We start from the raw sequence: 23,436 nt of genomic DNA, 5'->3' as shown, positions 1-23,436 counted from the left end.
TCTTCTTTATCTAGTTCCTTAAGATGTGATGTTAGGTTTTTTATTTGAGATCTCTCTTATTTCTTAATATATAAGCTTGTAAATATATAAACTTCCCTCTTATTACTGCTTTTGCTGCATCATTTCATAAAGAATATAAATGTCTAATCACTATGTTGACATAATATTGTATGTCAACTATAATTTTAAAATAAATAGGTAAATGTATTTGTTGGACTAAAGAATTGAAAGAATTTAAAAACAATTGACAACTGGATTTATGTATATATTTCAAAGAAGAAATATCTTGAGCAGTTTCCAGATTAAGATGAGGAAATTAAGACATTATGGCCTGACCAGGCGGTGGTGCAGTGGATAGAGTGTCAGACTGGGATGCTGAGGACCCAGGTTTGAGACCCTGAGGTTGCCAGCTTGATCGCGGGCTCATCTGGTTTGAGCAAAAAGCTCACCAGCTTGGACCCAAGGTTGCTGGCTCAAGCAAGGGGTTATTCAGTCTGCTGAAGGCCCACGGTCAAGGCACATATGAGAAAGCAATCAATGAACAACTAAGGTGTCACAATGCGCAATGAAAAACTAATGGTTGATGCTTCTCATCTCTCTGTTTCTGTCTGTCTGTCTGTTCCTGTCTATCCCTCTCTCTGACTCTCTCTCTGTCTTTGTAAAAAAAAAAGACATTATGTTACCTTTTGTTTTATTGCTGTTTATATTTTTGTCAAATAATGTGAACACTCTTCTAAACACATATTATTTGAATGGGACAGCACTCTGTTATATACATTCACATTCTGTTATGTACATATTGTACTGTTTAAAGAGATATAATGGCACAGTTATGTCCTTGGAAACCTTAATCTAGGTTACAAACCTTGGTATTAGTGCTCCTTTATGGTATATACATAGAGTAACAAAATATTAAACCAAGATATCAAAAGATATTTTTGTCAGGTACATTATAAGCAAAGCATTTAAAAATAGCTATTGATAGGAGCCAGATCATCTTGAGATCATTCACATTAATCATTAACTTTTAGAGAGTCAGTAGCTTTTGGGGGCTTTATGATGACTTTATCTAGTTAGTATTCTGCATAAATATTTTTATTATATTTAAAATTTTGGCCAGTTAAATCCATAGTTGTTGGGATTAATCACTTTATTTTGACACAAGCTAGACCTGTTTATAGCCAATGTTTTTGAAAGAGTAAGTACTAAAATATTGATTTTGCAGCATCTTTGCATTTTGCAGGTTCCATGCAAAAGTAAAAATAAATTTAATTTTACTTTTTTAAATGTCGATATTCTTCATGTATCAGATATATTTTCCTGTCAACATACTATATTTACTACAATCTTTGGGGAAAATATTTGCCCATCTTTTGCTCTAAAAATAGGTACTAACAGCATTTGCAGAGATCCAGCAGAATGACAGTAATCAGTTTGATCTGGCCTCTAAAGCAGGTGTCATTTTGATAAATGGTCCTAATTAAGCTGAGATTTCAGGTAAGAAGCTGATTGAGTTAATGTGTTGGCACCTATATGGCCGTGGCTGGACAAGTATAGATGTTACAATGGGGTAAAGGCAGCACTTGATTAACTTTAGTGAAGTCTCTAAGTTTTACATTTCTCATCATTTGATCCAAGTATCTCTGTGCAATGACAGCACTAGTTTTAACTTTCATTTATTCACCATGTTGCAGGAGGCAAAGGCAGCTATGGAAGTTTCAGCTCTTTGGGTCATTTTTTTTTACTGATTCCCTATCTTTAAGTGAGAGACAAGTACATAAAAATGATTAATTAGGAAGCGTCATTGTTCCCAATCCATGATTCATAATTCCTTCTGAACAACATGGGTTTAAACTGCTGGAAACAAAGCTCTTTTTGCATCTTCTTACACTAAGTTTTGAATGGATTGTCTCGATGTGCAGGATGCCTTCACTGCTTGCTGCCTTACATTCAGACAGACTTTTCATGCAAAATGGTCCAGGAACATGACCTTGCCTCCTGAGTTCACGTTGCTGAGTGATGTTGTAGTATCAGAGTATGGACAGTTCTGCAATTGGGTAGTCCAAGATAAGACTTATGATTTCACATTTTTACTTAAAGTGTTTTTTTGTGGGGAGGTGTTTTGGGGGAATGTTTCAATAATTTCCATGAACTTAATTCAATAGCTTCAACTTTCTAATGCAGAGATCAGCAAAGTTTACCTATAAAGTATCAAATATTAAATATTTTAAGCTTTGTGGGCCATGCTACTTAACTGCTGTTGTGACATGAAACAGTCATAGGTGACACATACGTGCAAAAACATGGCTGTGTTCCAATATAACCTTATGGATATTGAAATATGCATCTTATATAATTTTAACATGCCATGGATGTTATTCTTTTCTTTCTTTTTCAATTAATTCAAAATTTAAAAAATATTCTTAGTTCACAGACCATACAAAAACAAACAGTGGGCTGCTTTTGACTGTGGGTTTGCTGACCCCCATGCTAACGTAGTTCATGAAACTGTGTTATGTACTTAGTGCTGTATTTAGTGCTGAAGTGGACATACAGAAAATACTGTGTTGCCTCTGCCTTCAAAGAACTCTTCATTCAGATGGAGAAAATGTCAACTGCATAAAAGCATGTCAATATTGTAAAATGGAATGTAGTTAAAAACCCAAACCATACTTGTTCTCTAGCCAGCCCAGAAAGAAAGAAGGGGGATCCAGGGAGAGGATGGGATGAGGTAAAGAGAAACCGTTGTAACAGAGGACTGTCAGTGTGGGTGTTAGAGCAGTAGTGTGAGTCGGGAGGGAATTGTGAGAAGGAAGAGGTCCTGACATACCTGGAACTCAGACAAGAACCAGCACAATATGCTTTTTGAATTTAGCCAGAGTTTCATGGGGTGATTGTGAGAGAACCCAGACTTAAGCCGCTTTAAGGTTTGGTTTTGCTCTCTTCTATAGCTGCAAGTATATCCAAAGTCAAGATTAATGATAAGTTCACGTTATGTGCCATGTCTTATACTAGGAAACCCAAGAGAGTTACTGATATTTTCTTCTGAGTTTTTGGTTGTTGAATGGCACAGGCCATGTTTCATTGTTTCATATACATTTAGCCTTTCAACAATAACTTTTACACTACCTTCTTTGAGTTAAAAACTGTGCTCATGTATTAGTCAACTCCAGTGGCTAAAATAAAATACCATAGACTGAAAGGAATAAGCAACAGACATTTCTTTCTCACAGGCCTGGAGGCTGGGAAGTCCAAAATCATGGTACTGGAAGATTGGGTTCCTAGTGAGGACCTCTTTATGACTTGCAGAAACCACCTTCATAGTGTCCTCACATGCAGAGACAGTTTGAGAGAGAAAGAGAGAGAGTGAGAGAGAGAGAGTGAGATAGATGAGACATCTCTACATCAAAGGTCACTAATTCCATCATGAGGGCTTCACCCTATGACCTCTTTTCAATCTAATCCTCCCCCAAAGTCCAATTTGAGTGTTAAGGGCTTCAGCATATGAATTTTGGTAGGGGCACAATTTGGTCCATAAGAGTTGGATTCTGGGAATATAAAGAATAGACTAGAACATAATTACAACCTTCTAGGGACTTGCCATCTGAAGGGCAGACCCCATTTAGGCTCTTAGCACCACAGCATGATAAGTGCTAAGATAAAGGGAAATAGTATTTGCGAGGAGAACACACAGGAAGAAGTGCTTAACTCTACTTAGGGGGCTAGAGAAAATGATTCATAGAGGGGGCAATATTTGGGCTAAATCTCAAATGATGTGTATGAGTTAGCCAGGTAGGAAAGAATAGTCTCAACAGCAGAAGAGTTGGAGAAGCATGTGATGTGTTCAAGAAATGCAAGTATCCTAGAATGGCTAGAGCATAGGAAGAAATTGTTGGATTGGCAGGCAAAGAATGTAAGAAGGTTATCAGAATTTAGGATTTTGTAAATTCTTTCATGTCATATTGAAGAGTTTGATCTGTATCTTGTGGGTAATAGTGAGTTGTTGAAGGACCCTGAGCAATCAGTGATATGACCAGATTGGCCATCTCTTTGGGCACAGTGTAGAAGGTAAATTAGCAGGGAAACCAAGTTAAAACTTTATTGTTTCAACCTATGTGAAAAGTTTTGTAAAGTTAACAGGCAGTAAGAATGGGAATGAAAAGGGTAGCAGATGGGATGAAGGAGTCTCAGTAAATGCTCAAGGTTCTGGATTAGAAACTGTATAGCTATGTATCATCAGCAAGATGGGGATCAATGGATTGATTAGGTAGGATAAAAGGTAAATTTAGTTTTGGGAGATGTTGAGTTCTAGTGAAACATGAGTTTAAAGATACAGATTTGGGAGTCAATCAGTATGAAATTATAGTAGAAGACTTTAGAGCTGAGGGAACTAGGCAGGAAGGGTAAGCCATGTGAGAAGTTGAGGTCCAGGATGGAATTGTGGTGGAGGCCAATATCCAGGGATGAGCCGAGGAGCTGCCTGGAAGCCAGTGGAAGATAGCATGGGAACTGAGGAAGTGGAAGCCTGAGTGTAGAAAGCTCTCAAGAAAACTGAATGTGTCTTGGCTGGTTGGCTCAGTGGTAGAGCGTTGGCCTGGTGTGTGGCAGTCCCAGGTTGATTCCCAGTCAGGGCACGCAGGAGGAGTGGCCATCTGTTTTTTCACTCCTCCCCATCCTCCTTCTCTATCTCTCTTCTCCTCCTGCAGCCATGGCCCGAATAGTGAGCAAAATTGGCCCTGGGCACTGAGGATGGCTCCATGGCCTCACCTGAGGTGCTAAAATAGCTCAGCAACACAGCTGCACCCTAGATGAGCAGAGCATTCCCTGGTAGGGGGCTTGCCAGGTGGATCCTGGTTAGAATACAGGCAGGAGTGTTTCTCTGCCTCCCCACGTCTCACTTAGTAAAAATATAAATGAAAGAAAACTGATTTTAAGAGAATGACAAGATGGTGCTTAGAGGAGGACTCAAGGTCAAGTGTCGCAAGCCAGCACAACTCGTAATTTTGCAGGTCTCGAGTGGGAACTGTGGAGGATTATAAAATAAACACAGAAAGAAAAAGGATGGGATCAGGAGGACTCATTGCCAAGCTGATGGCTTGCAAGAGTGAGCCTGCACCCTCAAAACACTTTATTTATAGTGCAGAGAGCAAAGCCATTTGCAAAACAAAGAGAGCTCAGTTACAAAGTCACAATTCTGAGGCATACCAAGAATTCTCCCAAGTGCAGAAAAACCCTCACCATGTATAACAACCTAACTTCACAAAATAAAAGATAAAAAGAAAACTGCCTCCATTTTCTTCAAGGGACATGGAGGAAGGGGCACATAGAACCATTAGCATTATAGCTAATATGGAGGTGTGGGGAAGGGCATGTAAATTGCCTTTCCAAACTTGATCAAACAATCAGAGGTTGTGGGGGAGAGTTTAGCTCTTTGGCTTAGGCCTTACACTGCGAGGACTTTTGTCAACTTGCAGTCTATCATAGTCAAGAGAAGCTTTGTACAAGATGGGCAGTATCTGAGTATGTTTTCACGCTGAGATGGTGGAACCAGTCAAGAGTAAAGACCAATGGGTTCTTGATAAAGCAGAGAAAGGAAGTAGTTCATCTTCTGAAGGATTAAGCAGGGAGTTCAAGATGAACAGAAAAAAATGAGGATACTTGCAGAGACTGACAATTTTAGAGCTTAGGGACTTAACAGCCAAGGGAGCTCCCATCTGATGACCTACTTCTTGTCTGTAAAAAGGTGGTAAGGCCAATTATTCCAAATGAAGTAGAAAAGGAGATACAAAGAATAAAGTGGGAATAGCCATTGAGGAGAGTGGAGAGGGAACTTTCCCAGTGAAACCCCTGCAGCCCCTATGTTGCACATGCACATGCATGCATATGTGTGCATGTGCGTGTGTAGGTGGGAGGGATCTGAGAAAAGGATAGGTCGGGCCAGGACAGTGCTTCTCATAACCTTCAGTGTGCTTATAGATCATTTGGGGATCTTGTTAACGTGTAGATTAGATCTGGGAGGCTTGAGATCCTTTAGTGCTTACCAGCTACCAAGTTTCAAGTGATGCTGATGCTACAGGTTCATGCAGTATACTTTGAATAGCAAGAAACCAGGGCATTTTATAGAAGCTGCACTTGCATACTATTTTTACTTAGCTTATGTGTTTAAGTGGGGGGAGGCTTCGCTGATGATAAAGACTTTGGAGGAATTAAGTTCCCTTGACACCAGCCTTGGCTTCTGGACTGAGCAGTCATAAAGGGCAAATAAAAGCTGTTTGCCCCCTGAAAGTTGGAAATTGATACATTGCTGTCACCAAAGTGAATGATTGTGTGCTGTTTCCAGCGGTGTTGTTCTGCTAGTGTATAAGTGACATAGACATAGATAGTTGGTCCAAAGGGGGCTGTGTTAGGATCTTTGAAGAAATGTGGCATGTTGACTTACTCTTGATTTGGAAAGAGATAGAGCTCATAAACTGGGGAAGGTTTAAGGTGTAAAAGTAAGAAAATGAGATGTCAGAAGATCATGTGTTCCAAGAGTGTGAAAGCTAACTGTAGTCGTCAAACAGCTAAAGAACTATTTGATAGATAGCAACGTTGAGGGCCAGAGACAGACAGATGCCAAAGACCTCATTGGTTGTGAGAGTGATCATGGAATCATAGTAATGAGATAAAGAAGATTTGAAGATGATATAGGCAGATGTCAGGAGCATTCTGAGGCTCATGATAAAAGGTGGAAAGGAATAGTTTGGAAATGGCAGATGTTACAAAAGAATGCTGGTGTGTATATGGAGTATGAGAAGATGAATAATCTTTGTGTGTGTGTGTGTGTGTGTGTGTGTGTGTGACAGACAGATAGGAAAGGAGAGAGATGAGAAGCATCAATTCATTGTTGCAGCACCTTGGTTGTTCATTGATTACTTTCTCATATGTGCCTTGACCAGGGAGATACAGCAGACTGAGTGAATCCTTGCTCAAGCCAGTGACCGTGGGCTCAAGCTGGTGAGCCTTGCTCAGACCAGATGAGCCCGTGCTCAAGCTGGCGACCCCGGGGTTTTGAACCTGGGTCCCCCACGTCCTAGTCTGACGCTCTGTCCACTGTGCCACCACCTGGTCAAGTTGAGTAATCTTTTTTTTTGAGAGGGCTAAAGGGGACAATAAATCCATAGAAAAGCAGGACTTATACAGGATAGGGAAGAATCTGAGCATTCTGAGATTAGGTTGATAATATGCAGTGGAAGGGTGTGGGTGAGAGTGGAGGTGGGCCGGAGTGTTTCCAGAGAATAGTATTGTGAAGGGGAGTTGGCTGTGGGAGGAACCAGGAGGAACCTGGAGAATGGGAAGAGCAGTAAGAAGATGAGAATGGGAGAAAGAGGATTAGTCTTGGGGCAGTGCTGAAAGGTGTTAACAAAGAGAAGGGGTGGAAATGCTGTCCACTGGTCTAAGGATTCTGACTGAGAGTTGGGTGCAAAGGTTTTTGGAAGAGAATCAGCAAACCTGATTCCAGGGTGGATGTTTTGGAGCATTTAGACCCTGTATCTTTTCTACTGTGTGTGGTCATGGTTGACCAAAAGGAAGTCTGCATATTTTATGCATATTAAGCAAGATAACTTTAAAGAAGAATTAATTCCAGAATTTTGATAAGAATTTTATGCATTCTTTTTGACAGACAATGTGGAAGATTTGATTGATCTGTTTTCCTTTAGAATTTAGATGGTGCTTTTTCCTCTAATTGTGGCATGGAAATATTTTATTTCTATACAAATAGGAAAACAGAAAATTACAATAGAATGAGGTTCTAACTCCCTGCTGTAATTGAGGTCACTATCAGGCTATCAAGAATAGAATTTCCATCCAGAAAAAGGCTCTTTTCTTTTGAAGCTATATAACAAACCACATGCAAAAAATCTTATGTTTACCAGAATGGGTATGATGTTAACAATATTGCAGTATTGGTTCTTTGTTCTTTTTCTTCCTTTAGTTTTTTTGTAGTAACTATTACTGTTCTATTGAAAGCAATAGCCAGTGGAAATGTAATTTTGAACTTGACAAATACAAAGCATTCATTTTATTATGAAGGTTTTGAAATACTTAAGAAAGAAACTATAGTTTAAAGAGCTCCAGCAAAATAAATTTGAAATGGAAAGAGAGACAGAGATGAGGACTGGAAAAGATACCTAACAAATCAAAATGAAACTAGTTATGAGGAAAAGGGAAAGCAGAAGGAAATCATAAAAATACCAAAACAGATAATGAAGCACAATAGAAAAGATGAAATGATAGCAATTTGTGTTTACCTGCAAGCTTTAATTTTGAAATTAAATTTCATAAAAGTGACGATTTAGAGAGTTTGGGAAGCAAGCTAATAATGACATGGTTCTGTGAGGTTAGGGATGAGGTCAGAGGAAATCTGTAATAGGAAATAAGAATTGTGAAGGAATTTAAATTTAACCCAGGGAGCTGTGGAGGATTTTTGTGTCAAGCATTGACATGGTCACAATGACAGCAGGGTAGATAATTAGCATTCAGGATGCAGGTGTAGAAAGAAGCTAGAAAAGGTATTTCAGGAGTCATGTTTGCAGGGAATGTGATTACCTACTGCATGTTGGAATGGACAGGTCTTGGCACACCAGGAAACCCAGGTTCTAGAACAGATGCTGGCTTATGAATAAGACCCTTTCTTTTGGGCCCTCATTTTTCCATCTATTAAAAAGAAGGAAGGAAAGGAAACAAAGAATTTATCCAAGCTTGGCAAGGTACAAGGCAAAGTCTTGGACATTGCTCATATAAACTTTCTTTGAAGATAATTGGATGATATGTCTCAAAAAACATAAAAACATCTATTTTCTATGACCATATACTTCTATTTCAAGAAATTGGTTATCAGTAATAATCATTAGAGATGTCCTCAAAGATTTATGCCTATGGGTGTTCATTACAGCATTATTTATAATATACCAAATTTGGTAACAACCTAGATATATAACAATAGCAATTTTTTTATTGCCTAAATAAATCTCAGTTGATTTATCTAGTGTAATACAATGCATCTATTAATATCTGTTATAGAATATTTGCTATTCAAAAATCTTTATGACATATTTTAAAGTGGAAAATAAGTAGTTTCACAAATAGTTTGTACAATATGAGAAAAATATATATGTCTGAATGATGATAGATACTGGATATTCTGTCAGTATTTGTGATTACTAATAGAGAACTATCTGCAAATCTGGCTTTTAGGAAGTCCTATGGTTGAACTGTCAGGTAACAAGGATTTGTATTGTGAAGAGTAGGAAGTCTATAGTCCCATCAAGCAGAAACTATTTTTACTTAAAGCTTGAGAACCTACAATGCAGGCAGGCTGCTTTGGGGCTACACATGTAATCAGCAAAGAGGAGGCCATGTGCCGTTCTAGCAGACATATGATGGGATCAGCCTTCATGGCAATTACATTTCTGTTTCTATTTAAAAGGCCAATAAACAAGTTTTCAGTGAAATGTTCAAAAAAATTTAAGGAGAGCTATTGGTTGATTTTTCCTTTCTCCCTTACTGCTTTCAGACTGATCCTTCTCCTTTCCTACATTAAAAAGTCCTGATCTTTTGATGTTTATACCCAATAGATATACTACCTTTACCCCCAAATCCATATGTCATCTACTGATCTCCTGGTCATCCTTCTTCATTCATTGAATATTTTAGCTCCCAATTCATAGTCTTATTCCCCTCCCTGAACTCTGTCATTATTCTGTCCTCAGTGACTATAACACCCAGCCAGTCATCAACTTGGTTCACTACCATTTTACACAATCATCTCTTCCAGTGCACTCTCCAATACATTCACTGTTCATTCATCACCACCATACTCTCTTAATTTTTCTCCTTACCCAGCTTAGATTCCATGGTTGTCTGCCATAATAACTCTCTTGAAAACACATTTAACTTCTTTTACCTTTCTTCCTTTGTGATTTATTTCTAGAAAAACTCTGACACTATGAATCTGTCATTCACTACCTTCTTGCCAACACCCAAGCAGCTGGATGTTCCTAGATAAAAAGCACACAAAAATACTGTCTGGTTTAATTTTAAATGTATGATCACAAACGTGAAATAGCCAGTTAGCACTAAACTTCTACCTTACTCTATTTCTCTAGTAAACTTAATTTTCCCATTTCCTGAAATGACTATTTCGTATCATTTGCTCTTCTTAAATCTTACACCTTTTCTATTGTTGGTGACCTCATTTCTTATGTCATTGAAAAGAGAGAAGCCATCAGGAAGACACTTATTTGTCTACTCATTACTAAATGTATAAACCCACTTACATTATTCTTTCCTCTTAGTACAATAGGGGAAAGAGCTCTCCTTCCTCCCATCAAAGCCTATTCATTTACTTTCTACTTGATTCTATTCTTAATTTTCTGCCTTCGGCAAGACTTCTTCTTCTAACTTATCACTTCTTTCCTCATCACTGATCTTTTCTTCACCACCAAATCAGTGTGCAGTGGTCCCTTGTCTATCACAGGGGTTAGGTTCCAGAACCCCCAATGATAGGCAAAAATCCGTGAAGTAGTGACCTTATATTTATTTTATTATTTATGTATATTTTAAGGCCTTATAAACCCTCCCCACACTCTTATAAACACTTCCTATTCTCTCAAACACTTTCTACACTCTTAAACCTATGTAAACACAGTGCTCTGATTGGTTGCCTCCTATCCATCAGCCAATAGTATGCCATGGATGATCTCACATAAGCAAACTAGCTTAAGCAGAAGTGGCTGTAGCTGCGTTTTCCATGTGTGCAAGTCTTTGTCTACTCATCTGTTGTACGCTATATATTCTATTTTGATGTAATATTCTTTTAATATGTTTTAATAAATATTTTTCATATTTTTATATTTTCAATTTTTTAGGCTAGAAAATGCTTATTTTACTGCAAAATAATTAAAATAATAAATATATAAAAATACCTATATACCACAAAATCCTGCTATATAGCCAAACATCCGTGATACAAAACTAGATATATACAATTTAAAGATCTGCGATACAGTGAGAAAGCGAAAAGTGAACTGCAACATGGCGAGGGACAGTTGTAGAAAAACAAAGCTAATATCTTTGACCTTATATTTCTCTTAAACCTCTGATCCATTCTTGTTTTCTTAATAATCACCCTCTATAAAAAAATTGTCTACACATACTGTCTCTAATGCATCACCTCCAATCTTGTTTTTAACTCAACACTCAGCTGAAAATGCTCTTGTCAAGGTCACACATGACCTTCACACAGCCTAATTCAGTGGTCACTTCTTTTTTCTTTATGTTCGCAGACTTCACTCAGCACTACATTCAATTGGCCAGTCCCTTCTTGAAACATGATTTCATTTTGGTTTCTTTAACATCAGACTCTTTTCTGGTTTCTTATTTTACTTGTTGATTTTTCACTCATTTGCCTCAAAATTTTGGTGTTTCTGTCAGCTAAACCAGGGGCTTCCCCCACCCCTTCTCTCTATACTTTGTCTCTAATAGAGTTCATTCTCTATCCATGAATTTTAATATTTTATTGAACTGCAATCTTGACATCTCCAGTTGATTGTCCTATAGGCTTGTCAAGTTTAATACATTGCTCACAAAAATTAGAGGATCAGGGAACGTGCAGATACTCCAGTACTTTCAGCCTTTTGTATAGTACATTTTCACCAATGAAATAAAAGTTGATTTTGCATCTTATTTGCATAATTAAAAAACTTTCTTTGACTTGTTATTTGCTTTTCTGATATTCTTGTTTAATAAAAAAAGAATCAAATGCTTCCTTTTATTGCTTCACATTCATTTTGAAATATCCCCTAATTTTTGTGAGCAGTATACAGCTAGTCCTCGTTTTACGACCACAATTGGTTCTGACAGAGCAGTTGTAACACGATTTGGTCGTAAATTGAGTAGGCTACATGTACAGTACTGTGAAATGATGTTATAAAAATCTTTAAGTCATATTTTATCATAATTTTTTTTTCATTATTGTACCGAGTCTGGGATAACAGTTGAAATGGTACACATGGAGATGGTAGTGCTGCCAGAAGCTGGTACACACTGTCATACGCCCAGCTGGGCAATGCTTGCACTGCCAGATGTGGAGCAGTCGTGGCTAGCGATTGTGGTCATAAAGTCGAATGGTCGTAAATTGCATAGGTCATAAGTCGATCAATACCTGTATATCCAGAATGGAAGCTTGGATTCCATTCTTCTCCAAGCCTATTCCTCTGTTATTCTTTCTTATCTCCATTAGAACTGCCACAATCTGCCAGTTGTTTGAGAAAGACACTGGGAGTCATCCCTAATTCATCCTTTTCTCCTCTCACATCCATTTTCTCACTAAAATTTATAGTTTTCAATTTTATATATCTCAAAACCTTCTACTACTATCTATTTCTATCAACAATATCTTCAGCCACACAGCATAGTCCCTTAGTTGTTCTACTGCCACAGCCTCCTAATTTTCTCTTCTCTCAATCTTGCTACCTTTCATGCATTCTTCAGCCAAAAGTGCCTTTTTTAAGTTAAATCTAACTTTTCCTCCTAGATGAACTATGGACTCTTTACTATGACCTACAAGGCTCTTTAGTCTATCATTCCAACCTCATTTTGTATTTCCTTTCCCTTTGCTATTGAGACCTCATTTTTTAGGTCTCAGATTAATGTTATTTATTTCAAGAGGCTTTATTCAACATCATGATAAAGTAGGTCTCTCCATCATTATTCTCTAGCATAGAACTATTGCAACACTTATGATCACAAATTATATATATTTAGATGATTTTTGTGTATCCCCTCTGCTAAGCTGGAAGCCCCCTGAGGTCAAAGTTGAAGCTCCTCTGATCACCGGTTTACCCCATTACCTAGTACAGTGCTTGTGCATAGTAGATAGAAAGTATGTTTTCAATAGATACTTGTGAAATGAATGAATAGATGAATATATCTGCCAAGTGTTGTTTTTATTTGGTGTTGATGTGAAGAGAAAAGATAAAAATGGTCCAGATTATAGAATGATTATCATGATGCCTGGGTGACACAGGCTATGAGGTAAGGATTGGTGGCACATTATGGGGAAATGGGAAAAAATACAACAGCAAGGTTTAGAACTTGAAAAATGATAGAATGCTTGTATCTTTCCTGAGATGAGGAAATAGGTCAATAAGGTTCGAGGAAAGAAAACTGGGAGCTCAGTATTCTTTACCTTTTGTAGGAGATCTTATATTTAAAAAATCTTGTCAGGCAACCTGAATCAAAAATAGAATTCATAAAACTACTCGGGATAGAATGAAGAACAGGAACCACGAATCTGTTAAACTTAAGAAAGTTTGTGTAGATATCCGGTCCTCAGTATATACATTATAAATCATGCCTATTGATTAGCAAAGGATTCCCTTGTTGATTGGCTTGTACCTTAGAGCAGTGATTTTCAACCTTCTTTGAGCCACGGCACATTTTTTACATTTACAAAATCCTGGGGCACACCACCTACCAAAATGACACAAAATGACACTCTAACACAGCACATATTATACATATAGTTAATAATATAGTTTCTAAATGTATGTATACTCAGTGTGAAACCTGGGCGTGTTTCAACGAACACAAAAGGGATATCCTGGCAGGAATGGTAGAAAGACACACACGAAGCTCTTCCTCAACAGTTCTCAGTCTCTCTCTTTTTAGTTTTTATTGCAGTCAAGCTTGAGAAGCTCAGCTCACATAGATATGTGGTTGAAAACAGGAGCAATGTCAAAATAGCTTTGTTGGCCAGAATGGGGAACTCCTTGGCAACAGATAACCAAAAACTGTCCAAAGGAAGATCAGCAAACTTTAGCTTTAAAGTTAGATAACATTGTGATGCATTGTATATCACCCTTTGCAGGGGGCCTCTTTTAAAAAAGAAAAAGGTCAAATATCTATATACACCATCAGGATAGACATAACCAGCTGAGGCTGAGGCTTCATCTAGTGGTGGCAACATTTACCTCCAGTCCTGACCAGGATTAGAAATCAGGACCATGGGGAGGAGTAGCAGCTTCAACTACTCGCTGTGGCCACACAATGACAAGTGCACGGCAGCCCAAGTGGGGACCTTCGTGGGTGTGGATGAGAGGCGGCCTACTATTGGTTCATCGCTAGTGGTTGGGATGAATCCTAGAAGGTGATTGGTCAGTGAGCGTTCCCTGTGCCTCCACTCTTCCCGTCACTGATAGCTGGAGGGATTGTGAGGGGAATGTTTATGTTTGGACGGAGGTGGCTGGCGGCGGGCTGGATAAATAGCCTCCTCGGGCCGTATCCGGCATGCGGGCTGTAGTTTGGGGACCCATGTTTAATTTCCCCATGGCACACCTGACCATGTCTCACGGCACACTGGTTGAAAAACACTGCCTTAGAGTGTTGATATGCAAGGCATTCCTTCATCTGACCACATAAATGAAATTGATCATTTTACAATAGTTGGCTTATCATATTGCACTACTTTATGTGAAAGATGTTATCCATGAAGGCAATTGTAATGGGTTGTTTAATAAGGCAAACACTGCTAGAGAATACAATTTAACTGTATTCTTAGCAAATACTTTATTTCTTGAAGTGCATTTATTTGTTTTATTAAAGCCAATTATACATTTGTTTTTGCTAATTTTTACTGTACAAAAGAAATTTGAAATGCTTAATAGTCAATTACTGGGAGTATGCAGATAAAAATAATGAATGTTATCACACCAAGTGTTTATATATAAGAGGCAAGGCAGACACTAATATAGTATATGGAAGTTTGTTAGGAATTAATAACTTCTATTTTAAGCTGTTTTAGAGCATTTGAGGAAGGAAAGCCTTTATCAATGAAATTCCTACCTTGGTCCATGGAGGTGGCTGACATGAGTCTATCTAAATGAAATACTGATAAAAAGCTATAATCAGTGTCCTCTCAAAAGAGCTGGCTTTTTCCTTAACAGCACCATTAACACAATAGACAAGTAAACTGTTTGTTTTTAGATCTCTATATTTAGTCACTTGGACTATTTGATGCCTTAATGAGTCACCAGAAAGGAATTCGAAACTTGTTTTCAAGTGTTAATGGAGAATGACTTATTTCAAACAAATTTTTGGTCAGGGAATGATGAATATACTGGTAATACAATTATGGCAATGAATTAATTAGAAAATATTTTTTATTCATCAACTATTTATTTATGTAGTACTTACAATATTTTAGGTTCAGTACTAGATATAGAAAATACTTCAGATTCAGTGTTAGGCATGTAAGATATAATATGGTTCTTGCAGTTGATAGTCTCAAGGTGAAATGAAAGTGATTATTTTTTATTCTTTTGTTTTGTTTTGTTTTAGAGAGAGGCAGGGAGAGAAGGACAAGAGAGATAGGAACATCGAGCTGTTCTTGTACGTGCCCAGATCAGGGATCAAACTGGCAACCTCTCCACTTTGGGATAACGCTCCAATCAACAGAGCTGTCTAGCCAGGGCTGAAAGGAATTGTTAAACAGGTTGTTTCAGCAACATGTAGTTTTGCTCTGTGATAGAGGAATTAATACTACCACAGGTGCATTAGCTAAAATAGAGATCAGGGAAGGCTTCCCAGAGGAAGCCTTAAACTGAGAAACAGTTAAACAGAGCCTTTCATTTGAGTAAAAGTTAGGAAAGAGGGACAGAGGGAAAAGCTTGTGTTTAGGACCTGGAGCTTTTGAAAGAAAGACGTCTAGACTGGCTGAAGCTTATATTACTAAGAAAAATAGCAAAGATGAGTCCAGGAGAACAGATTTGGATTGCCTTGTGAGTCATAATACAGGAGTTTGTACTTTATCCTAAATGTTGGGGTGCCACTCAAGACTTTAAGGAGGTTCAGAACATGATCCCATCTTACTTTATTTTTAACCATTCCAGCTGCAGTGGGGAGAATGGGTGGGAAAGAAATAAGATTGGGTGAGGGGAGATGAGTGAATGAGGATGTTTATATGGCATTCCAGGAAAGGAACTATGGTGACTTTCTTGGGCAAGGTCAACTGGGGTAGATACTAGTAGGTAGACTGAGGAAATATTTATGAATTAGAATGACCAACATGCTGGAAGATAGTGGTTTTGAATCTCAGGAAAGTGAACTGACCTGATATATGTTTGAGACTTACCAGCATTTAAACAACACTGTAACTGAAGTCATGGGAGATAGTAAAGGTCTACAGCAGTGGTCTTCACACTGAGGTACATATATAATACTTACATGTATACATAAAAACTACAAGGTTTATATAGGCCCACAAATAATTTTAAGAGAATCCAGTTTCTAGGTCCTCAACTTCATGTGTTGTCTTCCGAAGATCAATATCCCTGAGACTCCTGTGGTCAAGTAGGTTTCTCTTCCTCATAGCTCCTTTCACAAAGTTCTTTTAACATTGACAAAAGGAGGGCACACTTGCAATTTATTCCTACTTGCCATAGTGCCTCTGTAGAGCCCACGCAAAATCAATAGCATTTATCTGGAGAAGGTAAATGACCCAAATGGGTGATAGATACTTTTGTAACTCAGGCTCACTTCTTTCTTATTTATTTTCTCTCTCTCTCTCTCTCTCTCTCTCTCTCTCTCTCTTTCTTTCTTTTTTCTTTCTTTCTTTTCTTTCTCTCTCTCTCTCCCTCCCTCCCTCCCTCATTTCCTTTCCTTTCCTTTCCTTTCCTTTTTTTCCCCATGAAATAAAAGGAATGCCTAATAAAACTGTCAGCTGATCATTAAAAATAATTTTGAAGCCTTGGCCTGTGGTTCAGTGGATATTGCATTGGCACAGGATATAGATGTCCTGGGTTCGATTTCTGGTCAAGGGTCACAAGAGAAGTGACCATATGCTTCTCCTCTCCTCCTTTTCCTCTCCTTCCCCTCCTGCAGCCAGTGGCTCGATTGATTCAAGCATCAGCTCAGATGCTGAGGATAGCTCAGTTGGTTTGAGCACATCAGCCTCAGGTGCTAAAAATAGCTCAATTGATTTGAACATCAGCCCCAGACAGGAGTGCCGTGTTGATCCTGGTCAGAGTGCATGTGGGAGTCTGCCTCACTATCTCTCATCCTCTCACCTAAATAATAATAATAGTAATAATAATAATAATTATTATTTTTTATGCTAGATTACTATTTGATTTTTGGCATATAAATCAGAAGGAGTTTAAAGAATTGAGTGACATTGCTATAATAAAACTTCCATTTATTTCTATCTGCTTATGTAAAAAATGTTCTAGGCACTCACATTAAAAATGAAAAACAGGCCCTGGCTGGTTGGCTCAGTGGTAGAGCGTCGGCCTGGCGTGCGGAAGTCCCGGGTTCGATTCCCGGCCAGGGCACACAGGGGAAGAGCCCATCTGCTTCTCCACCCCTCCCCCTCTCCTTCCTCTCTGTCTCTCTCTTCCCCTTCCGCAGCGAGGCTCCATTGGAGCAAAGATGGCCCAGGCGCTGGGGATGGCTCCTTGGCCTCTGCCCCAGGCACTAGAGTGGCTCTGGTAGTGACAGAGCGAAGCCCTGGAGGGGCAGAGCATCGCCCCCTGGTGGGCGTGCCGGGTGGATCCCAGTCGGGCACATGCGGGAGTCTGTCTGACTGTCTCTCTCTGTTTCCAGCTTCAGAAAAATACAAAAAGAAAAAGAAAAAGAAAAAGAAAAACAGCAATAAATTGATGCAGAATGTTGTCTCATTCTAGCAATGTTATTCAGAAACCCATGAAATAATTGAAAAAAAACCCATTTTATTAATTAATAGTTCCATCTACATTCTGTTTTATGTAATTAATAAATATCTGTCAAAACATAAAATATGTTACATTGTGTTTATCAATTTTATATAATGGTGGTTTAATGAGAGCTCAATCCAGAAGAAAAATATGATCACTTAGAAATTTATGGTCCTAGAAGATGAAAAAAAAAATATATTTACCAACATATTTTCTTGCAGGATATATGATAAGGTGATTAATAGAGTACTTTCAAGCATAAAATATATTACATTGGATTGAAATTTTGTTGAAGTAGAACAGAATTATGAGTTCCAAGAGAAAAAGAAATGATGTAACTTTTTTTAATGTTAATGAAAAATTTATTTATGTAATTTTTTTAACTGGATGAAGGTGGGGATGAAATCCCTATTCTGATTTTACATAGTATAAACATTGGACATGTTTAAAAGAATGAAGTCACTGTTGTGCTTTTAAATGTTCTTACACAATTACAAAATGGAGGCAATTATATCCTCTGCCTATGCTATCCTATATGAAATTATATAGTGATATGTAGATGTCAACCTAAAAATGTGAGAGAGGTTTTTCAAAATCACTTCCATGGGTATATGAGGACATTTGAGGACCACTGGTCTAGAGAGGGGAAGCGGGGTGAAAAGAGAAAAGGGCATAGGCTAGGTTCCCAGGAACACCTTTATTTTAGGATCCTTCTCCCTTCACCAATGTAATAAGGAAAATAAGCAAGAACAGGCTGGCTAAAGGCAAGTGTTAGGCTCTCTCCATAGCAGTGGTCCCCAACCTCCGGGCCATGGATCAGTACCAGTCCGTGGGCCATTTGGTACCAGTCCGCAGAGGAAGAATAAATAACTTACATTATTTCCGTTTTATGTATATTTAATTCTGAACGATGTTTTATTTTTAAAAAATGACCAGATTCCCTCTGTTACATCCATCTAAGACTCTCTTTTGACGCTTGTCTCCGTCACGTGACACATTTATCCATCCCACCCTAAAGGCCGGTCTGTGAAAATATTTTCTGACATTAAAGCAGTCCGTGGCCCAAAAAAGGTTGGGAACCACTGCTCCATAGGATTAGAGATGAAGCCATTTATGAGAGTTCAGGGAGGCTGTGGGGGAGAATGATGAAAGAGAGTGTAATACTTGAATTAGCTGTTATGGAGAATAGGAGAATCAACTGATGAGTGAGAAGCCAGTTTTTAGGTTGGCTGACCATAATTCTAGAGTGGGATCAATCTCTTAGGTATTGATATTCTTCAAGCCCTAATGGCAGGATATGCTTAAAGTCCATAGATAACATAGCCATTGAGAAAAATATTAGAAATGACATAATATTAAGGGGCCATGGGGATAATTGGAGGCAGAGATGATAAATCATTTACCCAAGGTTACCTTTGGCAATGAAAACTTCTTGCGTCCCCCCTGAAGATTTTATGAACTTACCTTATACATCTCTATGATATATCTTACATTGAGTTTGCTTATAAAGTACAATGGAAGTGACATGAAAAGTTAGGAAAAGGGTATGTGTGTGCCTTTCTGCCTGACCCAAAACTTGGTCTCAGCCCAAATATTCAAACCTGCAAAATGCACTTCCAGGCCAGTCTAATCTCTGCTCTGAAGTTTAACATTTCATCTCCTGCCTGGAACTTGTCTCCCTCTTTACTCCACCTGTCAGAGTCCTCCAAATCATTTAAGGACCAGCCCTTCCATGAAATTTCCAAACTCCACATGTACTTATAATTTATACCAGCCCTCTGTAAAAGAAAAAAGTACAAATCACAAATGTGGATTCATATAGGTAATTTTATTTATCTTGTAGTGACATTACAAAAGTAAAAAGAAAAAATTAAAATTAATTTTAATGTTTTATTTAACCTAATATATCTAAGATATTGTCACTTTAGCATGTGATCAATACAAAAACTATTAATGAGATATTTTATATCTCTTTTTGGTACTAAGCCTTCAAAATTCAGGCTGTATTTTACACTTATTGCACATGTCAATTTGAACGTGGCATATTTTAAGTGCTAATAGCCATATGTAGCTAGTTGGTACTGTATTGGTTAGCAAAAAATCCACATGACAAATATTAGTGCTAAAAATTCCATTTTTATTTCCTGATTGTATCTTGAATGTTCTTAATTTTCTTAGCAGACAATAAGATCCTAAGGGCAAGAATCATGTTTTAAATTTCTTTGTTATTCTCATGGTGTTGAGCATAATGCTTAGCCATCACTAAGATATATCAATCTACCATATTTATTAAATCACTTTGAATAATGAAATTTTCTGTTAAACCATCTTAACAATAGCAGTCTGTTAACTGGCCCTTTGGAAATAGGATAGTACTTCATGGAACAACATTGCTGTCAATTTTAAGTAATTGACAAGACTGCTAATAGCTGCTACTTGTGTAATTAGACAATCATTTAAATTTGTGAGCATCCTGGGGGTGGACTGTGATGTCTTTTCAGTTATATCCACTCGTGCAATGGATTTCTATTTTCAGTATGAACATCTTTACATAAAATTAATAATTCTTTGGAAGGTATTAGACACTTTTTATTTTTATTTTTTTATTGATTTTAATTTATTGTGTTTACATGGATTGAAGTGTTGACTCAAATGCATCCCCCCCCCACCCCCGGTATTCTCCTCAACATCTCCTTGCTCTCCTCCCCATAGTACCCTCCCCCCTTCCCTTCAGGTTTATCCCATCCTATCATCCCCTTTCCCTCTGTTCTCTTTTTCTCTGGTCCCTTTGATCTCTCCTGTGTCTCAATTTCGTTCCTCAGTTCACATTATTCATTGGGTTCTTCAAATGAGTGAGGTCATATGATATTTTTCTTTTTCTGCCTGGCTTATTTCACTTAACATAATAGTTTCCGTGTCCATCCATGTTGTCGCAAAAGGTAAGATTTCCTTCTTTTTCATGGCCCCATAGTATTTCATTGTCTATATGTACCACAGCTATTTAATCAATTCGTCCACTGACAGACACTTGGGCTATTTCCAGATCTTCGCTATTGTGAACAATGCTGCCATGGGGGTGCACTTCTGCTTTTCAAACAGTGCTATGGTATTCTTGGGGTATATTCCTAAAAGTGCGATGGCAGGGTCAATTTTTAATTTTTTGAGGAACCTCCATACTGTTTTTCACAGTGGCTGCACCAGTCTGCATTCCCACCAGCAGTGCATGAGGGTCCCCTTTTCTCCACATCCTCGCCATCACTTATTCTGTGTTGTTTTGTTGATGAGCACCATTCTGACCAGTGTGAGGTGATATCTCATTGTGCTTTTAATTTGAATTTCTCTAATGATTAGTGATGTTGAGCATTTTTTCATATGCCTGTTGGCCATACATATGTCCTCTTTGGAGAAGTGTCTATTCATTTCTTTTGTCCATTTTTTGATTGTATTGTTTAGCTTCCTGGTGTTGAGTTTTACAAGTTCTTTGTAAATTTTTGTTATTAACCCTTATCAGACATATTGTTGAATATGTTCTCCCATTGCATAGGTTTTAGAGTTTTCTATATACACTATCATATCATCTGCAAATAATGATGGTCTTTTTACTTCTTCTTTTCCAATATGTATGTCTTTTATTTCTTCTCCTTGTCTGATTGCTGTGGATAGGACTTCTAGTACTATGTTGAATAAGAGTGGTAAAATGGGGCACCCCTGCCTTGTTCCTGATCTTAAGAGGATTGCTTTTAATTTTTGCCCATTGAGTATGATGTTGGCTGTGGGTTTGTCATAGATAGCCTTTTTCATGTTGAGATATGTTCCCTGTATTCCCACTTTGCTGAGAGTTTTGATCATGAATGGGTGCTGGATTTTATCAAATGCATTTTCTGCATCTATTGAAATTAACATGTGATTTTTGTCCTTCCTTTTGTTTGTGTCATGAATCACACTGATTGATTTGCGAATATTGTCCCAGCCTTACCTCCCCAGAAAAATTCCCCTGGATCATAGTGTATGATTTTTTTCATATATTGCTGGATCCAGTTGACTAATATTTTGTTGAGAATTTTAGCATCTAGATTCACCAAGGATATTGGCCTATAATGTTCTTTCTTTGTGTTGTCTTTGCTAGTTTTGGAATCAGAATTATGCTTGCCTCATAAAAGGAGCTTGGAAGTCTTTCTTCCTCTTGAATATTTGATTTAGCTTTAGAATGATAGGGGTCAGTTCTTTGAATATTTGGTAGAATTCACTTGTGAAGCCATCAGGCCCTGGGCTTTTGTTTGTTGGGAGTTTTTTGAAAACTGTTTTGATCTCATTTGTTGTAATTGGTGTGTTTGGTTTTCTGATTTTTCCAGATTGATTTTTAAAATATTACATGTTTCAAGGAATTTGTCCATTTTATCTAGGTTGTCTAATTTTTTGGCATACAGTTCTTCATAGTGTAATATTTTCTTACAATCCTTTGTATTTCTGTTGTGTCAGTTGTTATTTCTCCACTCCCATTTCTAATTTAATTTATTTGTGTCCTCTCTCTTTTTTTCTTTGTGAGTCTGGTTAAAGGGTTCATTGATTTTGTTTACCTTTTAAAAGAACCAGCTTCTTGTTTCATTGATCCTCTGTATTCTTTCTTTAGCCTCTATGCCATTTATTTCTGCTCTGATCTTTATTATTTCCTTCCTTCTACTACCCCTGGGCTTACTTGCTGTTCTTTCTCTAGTTCTTTTAGATGCAGAGTTAAGTAGTTTATTTGAGCTTTTTCTAGCTTCTTAAGTATGCCTGTAATGCTATGAACTTCCCTCTCAGTACTACTTTTACTGTGTTCCATAAATTTTGAGTTGTTGTTTGCTCATGATCATTTGTTTCTAGGAATTTTTTTATTTCTTTTTTACCTCATTGTTTACCCATTCATTATTTAATAACATGCTATTTAGTTTCAAAGTGTTTGAGTATTTTTCAGTTTTTTTGTTGTCATTGATTTCTAGTTTCATGCCATTGTGATCAGAGAAAATGCTTGATATGATTTCAACCTTCTTAAATTTGTTGAGACAGCTTTTGTGCATTAACATGTGGTCTATCCTAGAGAATATACCATGAGCACTTGAAAAGAATCTATATTCTGCTGCTTTAGGGTGAAAGGTTCTGAAGATATCTATTAAATCAAGTTGATCTAGTGTGTCCTTTAAGTCTGCTGTTTCTTTGTTAATTTTCTTTCTTGAGGATCTATCTAGTGATGTTAGTGGGTATTGAAATCCCCTATTATTATAGTATTGCTGTTGATCTCGCCTTTTATATCCATCAAAGTCTGCTTTATATATTTAGGTGCTCCTATCTATGTTAGGTGCATCGATATTTATAATGGTTATATCTTCCTGTTGGATTGCTCCCTTTATCATTATGTAGGGACTTTCTTCATCTTTTAGTATAGCCTTTGTTTTAAAGTCCATTTTGTCTGATATAAGTATTGCTACCCCACCTTTTTTTTTTCATAACCATTCGCATGAAATATTTTTTTTCATCCTTTTACCTTCAGTCTATGTGCATCTTCTGTTTTAAGGTGTGTCTCTTGTAGACAGAATATGTATGGGTTTTGTTTTCTTATCTATGCAGCTGCTCTATGTCTTTTGATTGGATCCTTTAATCCATTTACATTTAAGGTTATTATTGATATAAGTTTTTATTGCCATTT

At 37.6% G+C, this 23,436-nt stretch overlaps 1 protein-coding gene across 3 annotated transcripts in view; it reads left to right on the top strand.

Moving 5' to 3' along the window:
* HS6ST3 (heparan sulfate 6-O-sulfotransferase 3) overlaps positions 1-23,436 on the top strand; it is a 925,875-nt gene that overhangs the window by 186,361 nt on the left and 716,078 nt on the right. The window lies entirely within an intron of this gene.

The sequence above is a fragment of the Saccopteryx bilineata genome, chromosome 6 (genome assembly GCF_036850765.1).
Source record: "Saccopteryx bilineata isolate mSacBil1 chromosome 6, mSacBil1_pri_phased_curated, whole genome shotgun sequence".
In the NCBI taxonomy this organism is placed as follows: domain Eukaryota; kingdom Metazoa; phylum Chordata; class Mammalia; order Chiroptera; family Emballonuridae; genus Saccopteryx; species Saccopteryx bilineata.
Note: the sequence above shows the minus strand (reverse complement) of the source record. Positions and strands in the feature narration are given on the sequence as shown.